The sequence below is a fragment of the Bufo bufo genome, chromosome 3 (genome assembly GCF_905171765.1).
Source record: "Bufo bufo chromosome 3, aBufBuf1.1, whole genome shotgun sequence".
Classification (NCBI taxonomy): domain Eukaryota; kingdom Metazoa; phylum Chordata; class Amphibia; order Anura; family Bufonidae; genus Bufo; species Bufo bufo.
In genome coordinates this window covers 586,232,724-586,248,981 of record NC_053391.1, presented here as the reverse complement: position 1 = coordinate 586,248,981, position 16,258 = coordinate 586,232,724, and the positions used below count along the sequence as shown (strand labels likewise).

Below are 16,258 nucleotides of genomic sequence, written 5' to 3'. Positions count from 1 at the left end.
CCTGACTGACCCCTGCAGACCCCACATTCACAGTCTTGGGCTGACAAGCCTGGGGTTCATAGGAGGCTGCCGGCCCTGGAGCAGGGTTCTGGCCCAATATACTGATGGCCAATTCTTTAAAGTCCAGAAAGGCACAGTGGGGGTGTTGAGCTGACAACATGCGTAGCTGGCCCTTTAAATGCTCATTACTTACGCCTGCAATGAATTGCTCTCTAAGAGTCCGGTCCTGGTCCTCAGCTTCTTTGGGATCCACTTGGACTACAGCTCTCAGTGTCTCTTGTAAGGACAGGGCAAAATCGCGGAGCGACTCTCCAGGCTGCTGCTTTCTGCTGAAGAAACGCATTTTAACTTCTGACACCGTTCTGGCCTCAAATGTGGTGCCCAAGCGATCAAAAATCTGTTCCAGGCTACTTTTCTCAGAGCGGGGCCACGACATGACTTCCCTGCGGGCGGCCCCTTCCAACTGAGCCAGGAGGATCTCCATTTGCTGTTCAGCAGTTATGGGATAAAGCCGGAACAAGGCCAGTATCTGCTCCCTAAAGTCCTTTAACTTATGGGCTTCCCCTGAATAACGTGGGAACCAGGGGGCCCCAATATAGTACGGCATAGTTAGCGGCATCATGCTTGGCGGTGCCGCGGCGGCAGGGGCCCTAGGGTCGGCTGGGGATACTCCAGAAGGCACGACTGGGGCCACCTGTCCGATTTCCTCAGGTGTGGACATGGCGTTGCTAGGTGGGTATGGCCATTTAAATGTAGCAGAGCGGACCGGAGCGGCAATGATAATAACTTTTTTTTTTTTTCAGAAAAGTCTTTTGTCGCTAACGGGGCTCCCTCCGGTGCCCTGGCAGGGGTCGGGAACGTTCCGTAAGGTAAATAGCAGAGCCGGCAACAGTTTTAAGTTGGTACTCACTCCGGTGGTGCTCGCTCCAAGTCTCGCGAGATGCGCGGCTACGGGCGTCGGACGTCCTGCGTACAGCGTCAGCAGGTGGGCGTGGCCTCTCGTAGCTCCGGGACTCAGGTAGACGGCACCTTTTTCTCCAGACAGGGCGGCGTTCTTCCTCCTCGCCGGCTGGGTGATGACTCCGCCTGTTTCTTTTTGCGCCAAAGTCCTCTTTTTCGCGCCAAACAGTTCACCGGGCGCACTTGTAATCCACCTCAGGTTTAAGTGGCAAAATGGCTGTCTATTCACTGACAGCAAGCGGTGGCTTAAACAAGCAGCAAACAGTCCAGAAAACGTTATCTTCACACCGCTAATTATGACAGTTCTTTGGCCCAGCAATTTTGAATAAAACAATAGGGCTTGGTCACTTTCAGGTACTTTTTAGCACACAGTTTTATATCCGCAATGGCGCAGGAATGTTCCGTAAATCCTGTTCGTGACGCCAATTTATGCAGCACGCCAGACCTGCAGGGTATAGCGAAGCGAGGTCACGGTTATAGGCAATCGAGGGTTGCTCACTGTATTGGAGAACCCTGGGCAGGCATGCGGCAGTGAAGGAGAGGTAGACACAGTTCCTCTGGGGCACACTCTGTAAATAGGGACCAGGCCTGATGGTGGATGAGGTGCCCTGGATGTTACAGGTATTTTTAGTGCCTGGGGCAAAGGGCCCTGTTGGATTCGTGACGCCAGTGCCTGTAACGGTGGCACACCGATTTATAGGAGGAATAACTGAGTACTCAGTGGATAAACCAAACGTTGCTTTACTTGGTGAACACAGTCCAACTTTGTACATACAGTTACAGTTGATAGTGACGATAATGCAGTCCCTTGAACAATACTTCACAAGCAGGTAGACTTTAAATAGTGGCAGGTATTAATCATGCAAGATACTTGGAGGGCACAACGGTTGATGCTTTACAGTACAATGCTGCTCTATCCCCTTCAGCTATTCTAGCTGGCTGGATCCCAAGGCCCGGATGCCTAAATGCTAGCTTTAATCCTTGGTATATAAATCCTTCCTCCAGTATTGGCGCTTGCTTTACTTTATTAGGACCTCTGCCCATCAGGGTACTTATCTGACCTGGTATTGTCCTTACTCGGCTTGAGGGTAACTGCAGGTTTCTCCCAGGAGGTGCTGTCCTGCAACTGGGGTGTCTCTACTGAGCTAATCCTAGCCTCAGGAGCTTCAGGTGGACGAAGTAACTCCTCTAGTCCCCTGGAATGAACTACCACTCCCCTGTCTGGGCCTTCCTACATATATCTAGGGCTCTCTAGCTCCCTCTAACGTCTGGGAGGCTAAACTACACCCTGACAGGCCTGACACCCAGCTAACACAGGGAAATGCATGCATATAACATTACAGGTAATAACAACACATTAACCCCTTTTGTGCAGTGCCCACCTTTACCTAGTGGAACATTACAGATGCTCTGTAAAGAACATTTGTGACTATGAACACCCCCTTTAAATTTGAAAATCAATATGAAATATTGGGGTATGACCATATGGCGTGGTTGTTCTGCGTTTGAGTACCACGTGGCAGTAAGGGCTCTAATTAAACTACTGAATGTATTGTTACTGACTGCTTAATATTGAAGGAGATGCGTGGCCATTAACAATACAGACCTATTGAACAGTGCGGCCTTCATAAGTTTAATTGCTACGGCCCTTTTTTGCTGTGTGGTACTCGAACACAGCACAGCCGCATCACAACCATGACTGTGCCGTGTAGTTGTACCCTTAAAGTACTATTTAAACAACTCTATAAAGTGCTGAACCTCAAGGAACGTAAAAAATCATTTACATGGGGCAGTGTATAGGCAACAATCAGTAATGAACCATTCATTTCCAAACATTATGGTGGCTTGGTGGTTAACACTGTTGCCCCGCAGCACTGGGGTCCTAGGTTGGAATCCAACCAAGGACAACATCTGCATGGAGTTTGTATGTTCTCCCTGTATTTGTGTGGGCTTCCTCCGGGTGCTCCGGTTTTCTCCCACACTCCAAAGACATACTGATAGGGAACTTAGATTCTGAGCTCTACTGGGGACAGTGGTTGATAATAATATCTGTAAAGTGCTGCGGAATAAGTCAGCGGTATATGAGAACAATAAATAAAATTATGTGATTGATGAGCAGAGATGATAACTGCATTTACATGCATCAATCTCAGTAGGGGGTTAGCAACTGCAATCATTTGTCCCCATACAGATTTATTGTTTGCAGCACATCATTGATATAATCATTGGCAAATGTAAAAAGGCTTTGACTGGTAGATCAAGAAAGATCTCATGACTAGTTCCACAAATTATTACATATAACTCTCTTGCGTTCCACTTGTCTGGAGTTTAGTATAGATGGGTGACCAGTAATAGCAGCACCAACTATTTTTATTACTAGGGTATAAAAATATAATGGGAGAAACTCTTCCTTTCTGCACTAGTAGCCAACTATGCCTTTAGTATATTAGATATGATTAGAAAAATAATTGGTGACAATATGGTGCCCTGGAGCAGGGTACTTTGAAGTCTAGACATTTGTGGACATTTGCCCCTATTTCCCCTAAGCAAAGTCATCAACTTCTTACTTCATGTCACTTTAAAGGGTATCTTGCATTGACTTATACTGTTTAATACTGCGTAACTGCATTTTATATGTAGTGTATTTTTCTAACTTTAAGATGTACTTTCTTCCCCGCAAAAATGGGGTTATAGTGGCTGGGGGTCTGATATGAGGCTGATGAGGGCTGTGGGTCACATTTGAGGCTGATTGGGGCTAATGGAGGCTGGGGGGGGGGGTCTGATCTGAGGCTAAAGGAGGCTGGGGGTCTGATCTGAGGCTGATGGAGGTTGAGGGACTTCCTAGCTAATAATGAGAAGCTAGTAATATTCCATAGCTACCATAAGGTTTAAAGAACAGCATGTTTTGTAGGGAAAAAGGCAGACTTGTTTAAAACCAAAACCAGACAGACTGACCTTTTGAATTTCTAGTTTAGCACTGTTATTATGCCTGAAATCCTGTTTTTGTCTGGAAAAAATGCTGTGTTATTGCCATTGAGTATCATTAAAGCTCTAATGCAAGTCTGTGAGAGATGAGAGCTGTAACATCATGTTTGTTTGGGCTGAGTTTCTCCACTCCATCCCTCCCTCTAGAAGGTTCTAGTTTAGCTAGAAACTGTATATCAGGAGAGTAGTCAGAGCCCCTAGTGTTCTGCAGTTAGGAAACAGTGCTTGGAAGAGAGTCTGCCAGAATATTGAGTGACCAGAAGAAGATGCTGAGATGGGGATGCTCTGCCACAGACTTTGGATCATCAGCCTTTGTCCAGGGTACCAGCCTTCTGAAGTGAGAGGGAGAGAGCTAGCTCAGGCCCTTCCTCAGCATCAAACCTTTCTTCTGTCAGGTAGGAGTCTGGGGAAGCCAGCCCTATGCCTTGCCTGTATTCTTTTGCATCTGACTTCCTCCAGTACCAAAGCACTCCAGAGAAAAGGATTGCTGGATGGAAAATACCATGATAGATAATGCAGACTGCTAGGAAAAGTTAAAACCATAGGTTTTTTTCCATATTTACAAAGTATCTGAAATATATTAGCACTGCTAAAAACACCTGATCCAGGGTTTCCCCCTGCTGTCGGCTTCTTCTGGGGCATGCATACAGGAATAAATGTGTTTTTCTTGTTGTGGTGTGACTATATATAGGACTTACTCCTGGTTTCTCTTAAATCCATTTAATATATGCAGTTAGGTGCTCAACTATATATTTTAGATCTACTTAAAGGGATTGTCCCACAAAAAATATTCTACAGTTTTCAAACCAGCAACTGGATCTGAATACTTTTGTAATTATATGTAATAAAATTTTTTGCATAGTCAATGAATTATTCTATAAAATGTACCTATATAGCACCTCCTGCTGTATGTTTTTTTCTTAATTCTTTGTCCTGCTCACTGACAAGGCCGCACATGCTCAGTTTTATCCTTCAACTGCCTCCTGAGCTGTGATAGGGAGAGCTGAGACACGCCCCCCCTTCCCCCCCCCCCCACTTAGCTGCTGCAGAAAAGACACTCCCCTTGAGCTGACAGGTTAATATAAATCTAGCAGAGAAATTAATGGGCAGATCTCTGGATTAATGTGAGGTACAGGGCTGGTTATAGGTTTGTTAGGCCTAATGCACACGACCGTTGTTCGGGTCCGCATCCAAGACGCAGTTTTTGCGGCTCGGGTGCGGACCCATTCACTTTAACGGGGCCGCAAAAGATGCGGACAGCACTCCGTGTGCTGTCCGCATCCGTTGCTCCGTTCTGTGGCCCCGCAAAAAAAATAGAACATGTCCTATTCTTGTCCGTTTTGCGGACAAGAATAGGCATTTCTACAATGGGCCGCCCGTTCCGTTCCGCAAATTGCGGAAGGCACACGAGCAACTTCCGTTTTTTTGCGGATCCGCGATTTGCAGACTGCAAAAAACGGAACGGTCGTGTGCATGAGGCCTTAGAAAGGTATTGTCATGTCTGATTTTCATTTTTTACATTAGTCATGGGATAATCTCTTTAAATCCTGCTGTAATATTGATGAATGACAGTTATTGAACTTTCAGCCTGGTTCCTGTGTGTGCAAGATTACTCTGTGCATGTTTTGAGTATTCTTGTGTTTCCAACTTGGGTTTTTACCTGACTGACTGCACTTTGCCTTCTCCTTGCTCGCTTAACCTTGGACTGTTTAATGACCACTCTTCTGCCTTTGCATCTCATTGGCCCACAAGCAAGAAGCAGGGAGGAATCGTGTTTTCAGATGTTAAAAAATGACGAATATTCGATATAGCGAATATACAGCACTAGTTATTATAATTACTGTGGGCTCTCTAGGGGACATTATAATTGCTGTAGACATTACAGGGACCTTTGGGGTAATTTATCAAACTGGTGTAAAGTAGAACTGGTTTAGTTGCCCATAGCAACCAATCAGATTCCACCTTTCATTTTCACAGCTCCTTTGGAAAAGGAAAGGTGGGATCTGGTTGCTATGGGCAACTAAGCCAATTCTACTTTACATCAGTTTAATAAATTGCCACAATTATGTCTATTAGGGTCACTATTTTATCAGCAGTATAGTACCTGGGACATTGGGGAGCACAACGGGCACAGTATTGGGAGTGGCAGCAGGAAGACATTGTTGGGACACGAGGATGGGGAGGTTGATAGAAAAATTGAGAAATCTAACATGTCTGTGTAACAAACTCTGCAAAGACGAGATGCTGCTGAAATAATTAGTCATGGTGGTCTGGGTCAAAAGGAGGAGAAGAGGAAAGAGACGGTCTACATGACAGGAGATGTCACTGGATGTAAGAGGTATGTGGTGCTGTATTCTCCTATATGTCACTACTGTGACCCGCGTCTTATCATCTCCTCCAAGTCTTTTTTATCATATGTATTTTAAATTTGGCAACTAAAAATTTAATTTGTAGATGTCACCTGCCGTCCGTATGTAACAGCCCAGATAACAGTTATAACTTTCTGTGTGCAGATAATGTAGTAGATATTCCCTGCAGTCCTATGTAACAGCCCACATAACACAATAATTCACTGTGTTATGTGGGGTGTTACATAGGATTGCAGGTAACATCTATGACATCTGTACTCAGAGAGTTATGAGATGGTGGGGGTCCGACTCCTGGCACCCCCGCCAATCAGCTGTTTGAGGAGACTGCGATGTTCCAGTGAGCGCTGCAGCCTCTTTGCTTCTTACCAAGCACAGCGCTGTCTATTTGATAGCATTGTGCTTGGTATTGCAGCTCAGCCCCAATCACTCAGATGGGACTGAGCTGCACCTAGGCCATGTGAATGATGAATGTGATGTCATATGGCCTAGGAAGGGACTGTGGTGCTCACGAAGCACCACAGCCTCTTCATACAAAAAAAAAAATGTAACTAAAATGGAGGGAGGGGCCCGAGTTGGGTAGACAGCCCGGGCCTATCTTGCACTTACTCCGCCCATGGGTGTTCGTATAACAACTCCACAACACCTCACTAAAGACGGTCAGCAGGTGATCCACACAAGCACTGATCACATGAAATGCAGGCTTTACACTCAATTCAAGTAGTTCCCAAATGTTGTATATGGAGGCTAGTTTCTCTCTCTCAATCAGACTGGTCAATCTCTCCTTTTCCTGGCCTAAAAGGATGCACTTTCCTTATCATCAGATATACAGTTGCAAGAAAAAGTATGTGAACCCTTTGGAATGATATGGATTTCTGCACAAATTGGTCATAAAATGTGATCTGATCTTCATCTAAGTCACAACAATAGACAATCACAGTCTGCTTAAACTAATAACACACAAAGAATTAAATGTTACCATGTTTTTATTGAACACACCATGTAAACATTCACAGTGCAGGTGGAAAAAGTATGTGAACACCTAGATTAATGACATCTCCAAGAGCTAACTGGAGTGAGGTGTCAGCGAACTGGAGTCCAATCAATGAGATGAGATTGGAGGTGTTAGTTACAGCTGCCCTGCCCTACAAAATACACACACCAGTTCTGGGTTTGCATTCACAAGAAGCATTGCCTGATGTGAATGATGCCTCGCACAAAAGAGCTCTCAGAAGACCTACGATTAAGAATCTTTGACTTGCATAAAGCTGGAAAGGGTTATTAAAGTATCTCCAAAAGCCTTGCTGTTCATCAGTCCATGGTAAGACAAATTGTCTATAAATGGAGAAAGTTTAGCACTGCTACTACTCTCCCTAGGAGTGGCCGTCCTGTAAAGATGACTGCAAGAGCACAGCGCAGACTGTTTAAAGAGGTGAATAAGAATCCTAGAGTGTCAGCTAAAGACTTACAAAAGTCTCTGGCATATGCTAACATCCCTGCTAGTGAATCTACGATACGTAAAACACTAAACAAGAATGGATTCCATGGGAGGATACCACAGAGGAAGCCACTGCTGTCCAAAAAAAACATTGCTGCATGTTTACAGTTTGCACAAGAGCACCTACAGTCGTGGCCAAAAGTTTTGAGAATTAGATAAATATTGGAAATTGGAAAAGTTGCTGCTTAAGTTTTTATAATAGCAATTTGCATATACTCCAGAATGTTATGAAGAGTGATCAGATGAATTGCATAGTCCTTCTTTGCCATGAAAATTAGCTTAATCCCCAAAAAAACTTTCCACTGCATTTCATTGCTGTCATTACAGGGAGTGCAGAATTATTAGGCAAGTTGTATTTTTGAGGATTAATTTTATTATTGAACAACAACCATGTTCTCAATGAACCCAAAAAACTGATTAATATCAAAGCTGAATATTTTTGGAAGTAGTTTTTAGTTTGTTTTTAGTTTTAGCTATTTTAGGGGGATATCTGTGTGTGCAGGTGACTATTACTGTGCATAATTATTAGGCAACTTAACAAAAAACAAATATATACCCATTTCAATTATTTATTTTTACCAGTGAAACCAATATAACATCTCAACATTCACAAATATACATTTCTGACATTCAAAAACAAAACAAAAACAAATCAGTGACCAATATAGCCACCTTTCTTTGCAAGGACACTCAAAAGCCTGCCATCCATGGATTCTGTCAGTGTTTTGATCTGTTCACCATCAACATTGCGTGCAGCAGCAACCACAGCCTCCCAGACACTGTTCAGAGAGGTGTACTGTTTTCCCTCCTTGTAAATCTCACATTTGATGATGGACCACAGGTTCTCAATGGGGTTCAGATCAGGTGAACAAGGAGGCCATGTCATTAGATTTTCTTCTTTTATACCCTTTCTTGCCAGCCACGCTGTGGAGTACTTGGACGCGTGTGATGGAGCATTGTCCTGCATGAAAATCATGTTTTTCTTGAAGGATGCAGACTTCTTCCTGTACCACTGCTTGAGGAAGGTGTCTTCCAGAAACTGGCAGTAGGACTGGGAGTTGAGCTTGACTCCATCCTCAACCTGAAAAGGCCCCACAAGCTCATCTTTGATGATACCAGCCCAAACCAGTACTCCACCTCCACCTTGCTGGCGTCTGAGTCGGACTGGAGCTCTCTGCCCTTTACCAATCCAGCCACGGGCCCATCCATCTGGCCCATCAAGACTCACTCTCATTTGATCAGTCCATAAAACCTTAGAAAAATCAGTCTTGAGATATTTCTTTGCCCAGTCTTGACGTTTCAGCTTGTGTGTCTTGTTCAGTGGTGGTCGTCTTTCAGCCTTTCTTACCTTGGCCATGTCTCTGAGTATTGCACACCTTGTGCTTTTGGGCACTCCAGTGATGTTGCAGCTCTGAAATATGGCCAAACTGGTGGCAAGCGGCATCTTGGCAGCTGCACGCTTGACTTTTCTCAGTTCATGGGCAGTTATTTTGCGCCTTGGTTTTTCCACACGCTTCTTGCGACCCTGTTGACTATTTTGAATGAAACGCTTGATTGTTCGATGATCACGCTTCAGAAGCTTTGCAATTTTAAGAGTGCTGCATCCCTCTGCAAGATATCTCACTATTTTTGACTTTTCTGAGCCTGTCAAGTCCTTCTTTTGACCCATTTTGCCAAAGGAAAGGAAGTTGCCTAATAATTATGCACACCTAATATAGGGTGTTGATGTCATTAGACCACACCCCTTCTCATTACAGAGATGCACATCACCTAATATGCTTAATTGGTAGTAGGCTTTCGAGCCTATACAGCTTGGAGTAAGACAACATGCATAAAGAGGATGATGTGGTCAAAATACTCATTTGCCTAATAATTCTGCACGCAGTGTAAAGGACCTGCTGAGATCATTTCAGTAATCGTCTTGTTAACTCAGGTAAGAATGTTGTCGAGCACAAGGTTGGAGATCATTATGTCAGGCTGATTGGGTTAAAATGGCAGACTTGACATGTTAAAAGGAGGGTGATGCTTGAAATCATTGTTCTTCCATTGTTTACCATGGTGACCTGCAAAGAAACGCGTGCAGCCATCATTGCGTTGCATAAAAATGGCTTCACAGGCAAGGATATTGTGGCTACTAAGATTGCACCTCAATCAACAATTTATAGGATCATCAAGAACTTCAAGGAAAGAGGTTCAATTCTTGTTAAGAAGGTTTCAGGACGTCCAAGAAAGTCCAGCAAGCGCCAGGATCGTCTCCTAAAGAGGATTCAGCTGCAGGATCGGCGTGCCACCAGTGCAGAGCTTGCTCAGGGATGGCAGCAGGCAGGTGTGAGCGCATCTGCACGCACAGTGAGGCGAAGACTTTTTAAAGATGGCCTGGTGTCAAGAAGGGCAGAAAAGAAACCACTTCTCTCCAAAAAAAACATGAGGGACAGATTGATCTTCTGCAGAAAGTATGGTGAATGGACTGCTGAGGACTGGGGCAAAGTCATATTCTCCGATGAAGCCTCATTCCGATTGTTTGGGGCATCTGGAAAAAGGCTTGTCCGGAGAAGAAAAGGTGAGCGCTACCATCAGTCCTGTGTCATGCCAACAGTAAAGCATCCTGAGACCATTCATGTGTGGGGTTGCTTCTCATCCAAGGGAGTGGGCTCACTCACAATTTTGCCCAAAAACACAACCATGAATAAAGAATGGTACCAAAACACCCTCCAACAGCAACTTCTTCCAACAATCCAACAACAGTTTGGTGAAGAACAATGCATTTTCCAGCACGATGGAGCACCGTGCCATAAGGCAAAAGTGATAACTAAGTGGCTCGGGGACCAAAACATTGACATTTTGGGTCCATGGCCTGGAAACTCCCCAGATCTTAATCCCATTGAGAACTTGTGGTCAATCCTCAAGAGGCGGGTGGACAAACAAAAACCCACTAATTCTGACAAACTCCAAGAAGTGATTATGATAGAATGGGTTGCTATCAGTCAGGAATTGGCCCAGAAGTTGATTGAGAGCATGCCCAGTCGAATTGCAGAGGTCCTGAAAAAGAAGGGCCAACACTGCAAATACTGACTCTTTGCATAAATGTCATGTAATTGTCGATAAAAGCCTTTGAAACGTATGAAGTGCGTGTAATTATATTTCACTACATCACAGAAACAACTGAAACAAAGATCTAAAAGCAGTTTAGCAGCAAACTTGTTCCACAGCAGTACTGGCAAAATATTCTGTGGACAGATGAAACCAAAGTTGAGTTGTTTGGAAGAAACACACAACACTATGTGTGGAGAAAAAGAGGCACAGCACACCAACATCAAAACCTCATCCCAACTGTGAAGTATTGTGGTGGGGGCATCATGGTTTGGGGCTGCTATGCTGCGTCAGGGCCTGGACAGATTGCTATCATCGAAGGAAAAATTAATTCTCAAGTTTATCAAGACATTTTGCAGGAGAACTTAAGGCCATCTGTCCACCAGCTGAAGCTCAACAGAAGATGGGTATTGCAACAGGACAACAACCCAAAGCATAGAAGTAAATCAACAACAGAATAGATTAAACAGAAGAAAATACGCCTTCTGGAGTTGCCCAATCAGAGTCCTGACCTCAACCCGATTGAGATGCTGTGGCATGACCTCAAGAAAGCAATTTACACCAGACATCCCAAGAATATTGCTGAACTGAAACAGTTCTGTAAAGAGGAATGGTCAAGAATTACTCCTGACCGTTGTGCACGTCTGATCTGCAACTACAGGAAACGTTTGGTTGAAGTTATTGCTGCCAAAGGAGGTTCAACCAGTTATTAAATCCAAGGGTTCACATACTTTTTCCACCTGCACTGTGAATGTTTACATGGTGTGTTCAATAAAAACATGGTAACATTTAATTCTTTGTGTGTTATTAGTTTAAGCAGACTGTGATTGTCTATTGTTGTGACTTAGATGAAGATCAGATCACATTTTATGACCAATTTGTGCAGAAATCCATATCATTCCAAAGGGTTCACATACTTTTTCTTGCAACTGTATATGATTTTATAATATCCAGAGTATCCTCAGAGTAATTCAGTCTATGAACAGGGAGACTTCCTGTCTTTTGGTTAAAGTGGGCAGCTTGTAGCATACAGTGTTTCAACCACATGCAGAGAAGACTGTAGCCAGATTAGCGGTGATTACATTCTTTGCCAAAGTCCACAATCCCCTTCTTTTGGCTAAATAATTTGTAGATCTTCTATTCTCAGGGCTGGCACATAGGTTGCCTGTTGGCTGTAGCAGAATAGAATCTCCCTACAGGAGCTGCTCCTTGCTGCTCTGAGGTGTTCACTCCTCAGCAGTCAGCCATTAATTCCAGAATCTTTCTCCTAGAGAGGAAGGGTGGAGCCAGCCCTGACTAGCAACATGGGACCTCCCACTATAAAACATTATGGGATTTATAGTACATGCACATAATACATGAAATATATTAACACTTTTAATTCTTTGCAGTGTATTTCAGGGCATTGCATTTGTCCATCCAAATCATGGCACTAATGCTTGAAACAGGCTGGATCCCCATCGGGTCCCATTATAGTTAATGGGATCTGGTGATGCTCTGCCCATTTTCGCCTATGCTGGATGCAATCATCTCCAGCAGGCTGTTCCTCGGCCTGAACAGCCTGCTGGACGATGTAAGTACTAGAGTGAAACTAGCCTAAGACCAGATGTATCAGATGTGGCATGCTGATGAAACTCTGCCCACATGCATTGGCCATTAGCAACACGTTTTTAAACTAGTATCTCACTAGTACATGTCTGCGTGCGCCATGCAGACCCTCTGTTCTAACCCTAAAATTGCAATTTTGCTTTTTTCAAAGTTGTTAGCAGCTCTTGATATTACAAGTAACCAGTGCAGGTAGTAACTCATCAAATCCCTGGATATCATTTATAGTAATAATCAAGATTCTTCTTTTTCTTTTGTAGAGATTTAACAAGCCAGGATCAAATAAAATCACAATTAGCAAGAAACATTAATAAATGTAAAATTGTAATAAATATAATGGAAATAGCTACATGTTACTAGTGATGAATTTCTCATGCTGGCCTTAGACAGTGATAAAGCATATATTGCAGTTGTATGGCCCTATATCTGCATAGTTTAGCAAAGGTTTGATGTAAATGGCTTAGTTTAGTTGCAATTATTATATTTCTCCAGCAAAGCTTTTCATCTTTGTCGGATTTGGGCAGCACGGTGGCTCAGTGGTTAGCTGGGGTCCTAGGTTCAAATCTGACCAAAGACAACATCTGCATGGAGTTTGTATGTTCTCCCTGTGTTTGTGTGGGTTTCCTCCGGGTACTCTGGTTTTCTCCAAAGACATACTGATAGGGAACTTAGATTGTGAGCCCCACTGGGGACAGCTTAATGCTAAAGTCTGTAAGGCTACTTTCACACTAGCGTTCGGGGCTCCGCTTGTGACTTCCGTTCAAAGGCTCTCACAAGCGGCCCCGAACGGATCCGTACTGCCCCAATGCATTCTGAGTGGATAAGGATCCGCTCAGAATGCATCAGTCTGGCAGCGTTCAGCCTCCGTTCCGCTCAGCAGGCGGACACCCGAACGCAGCTTGCAGCGTTTTGATGTCCGCCTGGCCGTGCGGAGGCGTGCGGATCCGTTCAGACTTACAATGGAAGTCAATGGAGACGGATCCGTCTGTCCTGGCTCCGCTTTGACACGGATCCGTTCGAAACCGTTCACGTCTCTGCGCATGCCCAGTAACTTCCTGTCCCTCCACCTCATCGTCGCCCATTTTGGATTATCGACTTGGTGAGACTGGTAAGTATGAAGTTTTGTCTGTTTGTCTATCTTTCTTTTTTTACTATCTATCTATCTATCTATCTATCTATCTATCTATCTATCTATCTATCTATCTATCTATCTATCTATCTATCTATCTATCTCTCTATTTCTAGGGTGGGGGGGCTGCTGGCACTTGGTAAGGGGTGTGTGTCTGGAACTGTGGGAGCCGCTGGCACTGGTGGTGTGGGCTGCCTTTATGGGGGGCTTCTGGCACTGGGGGGGGGCCTGTGTGGCTGGAACTGGGGGGGGTCTGCTGGCAATGGTATGATGTTTGTGGCTGAAGCTGTGGTTGCTGCTGGCACTGCGGGGGTGTTTGTGGCTGGAACTGTGCGGTGCTTCTGACATTGCGGCAGTGTTTGTGGCTGGAACTGTGGGGGCTGCTGGCATTGGGGGGGCTGAGGGCACTGTGGGAAGGTTGTTTGGAACTGGGGGCCTGATGTCATTGTGGGGGGCTGCTATCACTATGCGGGGCTGCTGTCTCTGGGGGTGTTTATGGCAGTTGGGGGGGGGGGGTCATGGCTCCTGTCGGATTCATTTTTTTAATCATTTTATTATTAGGGTCGTTCCCAAAAAAAGAAAAAAAAACTGAAACTATCTGCGGTGGGCAAGCCCAGATCTATATTTTAAAAAGTAAGTATTGAAAAAAATAAATTGTTGATATATGAGGAAATAGTGCTCTACAAGTTCCTTTAACGTTATCTGCATTTTGTCTGGTATTCTGTTGCGTACAGATGTCATCAAAGAAGACAACCATAGACTGGAGTGACCCACCCAGAAGGCGCCGCCGCCGTATTCAGTGGCCGGTAAGTATAAAATCAACATTTGGAGTTTTTACTGTTTGATTCGTTGCATTAATCAGTATGTGCTCTTATTATAGATTTCTTCATCATCGTCTGTGGAGGGCTCTCCATCACCTGCCGAATCGCCAGCGTCCAGGGGAGGTGGACCAAGCCCGGACCGGGGCTGTCAAGAAGTAAGTATATATATATATATAGAGATCTTAATTTTTTTTTTTATTTAAGTACAGTCTTCTAAAAAAAATAAAATTTGTTTTTAGCAATCTGCACCTAGAGCCACCAGCGAGGATCCCCCAGTCGCCTCCAGAGTCCGCGGGAATGAGCGTGGCGGTCGTAGACGTGTAAGTATTGAATTAAGTAGTTTTAATTAGCATTTTGTATTAGGATTTACATTAAATTTTGCATTTCCCTTTTTTTCAGGGTTCCGTAGGCTCCACCAGGGAAGATGAGGAGTTCGGGGTTCCGAGCATAGATAACCTGCTCCTCATCCGACTGGTGGAGGCGCGTCCAGCATTATGGGACCACTCCGACCGCCACCACGCCGATCATCGTCGTACCCAGCGGCTCTGGAGGGACATCTCTGCTTCAGTTTTTGAGACCTGGGGGGATCTAGATGCGGTGGCTCAGGAGAAATATGGTAAGTAAAACAATATGTATTTTAATACTTTAAAATATTGTTCTTTTCCTTCATCATGCTGATTTTAGTTTTTATTGTTTTTTTCGATAGTCAAACTGGTTACAACGCGTTGGCGATCTATCCGGGACCGCTTCAGGAGGGATTACAACAAGGAGGTTCAGGCCCCGAGTGGCTCCGGAGGAACCTCAGGGGCCACCTACATCCACACGGCGGCCCTGGGGTTCCTACGAAGGGCAATGGCACCGAAAAGGTAAATATTTATAACAACTATTCAAAAAATAAATTGTAAAGGGGCTGTCTGAGACAGCGGAGCGTTTGGCTCCCCTGTTTTGGCCAGCCCCCCCCACAGTCAGATGGACAACTGTTCTCTCCGTCTGACTGTAAGGGGCTGTCTGAGACAGGGTAGCGTTTGGCTCCCCTGTTTTGGCCAGCCCCCCACAGTCAGATGGACAACTGTTCTCTCCGTCTGAATTTAAGGGGCTGTCTGAGACAGCGAGGCGTTTGGCTTCCCTGTTTTGGCCAGCCCCCCACAGTCAGATGGACAACTGTTCTCTCCGTCTGAATTTAAGGGGCTGTCTGAGACAGCAGAGCGTTTAGCTTCCCTGTTTTGGCCAGCCCCCTATGGTATACGGTAGACATAGCATAGAACAGTGTTTCCCAACCAGTGTGCCTCCAGCTGTTGCAAAACTACAACTCCCAGCATGCCCGCACAGCCAAAGGCTGTCCGGGCATGCTGGGAGTTGTAGTTTTGCAACAGCTGGAGGCACACTGGTTGGGAAACACTGGCATAGAACATGGATGTTTTATTTAAAGAACAATTCCTAACTTTCATTTTTTTTTTTTCTACAGAAGTGCCAGCAGCACTCGGGAGCCTGACCAACCTCCTGAGGCGGAACCGGAACGGATCGCCAGCGCCAGCCCTCCTGTCCCTCATGCATCGGCTCAGGATAATCCGAGTCCCCTACCGGGTCCCTCCGCTCAACAGAGGCTCTTAGGTTTTCGTCAAAATTTGAGAGCCCTGGTGAGCAGGCAGAGATCCGGTAGGCCAAATCGAGCTGATTATGCAAACCTTGTAGAGGTCGTTTCCGACGCTCTAGAAGGTTTTGCCCAACATCAGATGGAGTTTGGTGTTGACTTGATTCGCCGCTGGCAGGGGGCGGAGTCGGCGTTTCAACGCAGCCCAAACTA

At 45.0% G+C, this 16,258-nt stretch overlaps 1 long non-coding RNA gene across 1 annotated transcript; it reads left to right on the top strand.

Moving 5' to 3' along the window:
* Positions 1–14,733: 14,733 nt before the first annotated feature.
* LOC120993784 lies at positions 14,734–15,278 on the top strand. The gene is made up of 3 exons (XR_005777318.1): positions 14,734–14,774; positions 14,854–15,070; positions 15,161–15,278. It is a non-coding gene; the product is annotated as an uncharacterized LOC120993784 (long non-coding RNA).
* The last annotated feature ends 980 nt before the right edge of the window (positions 15,279–16,258 follow it).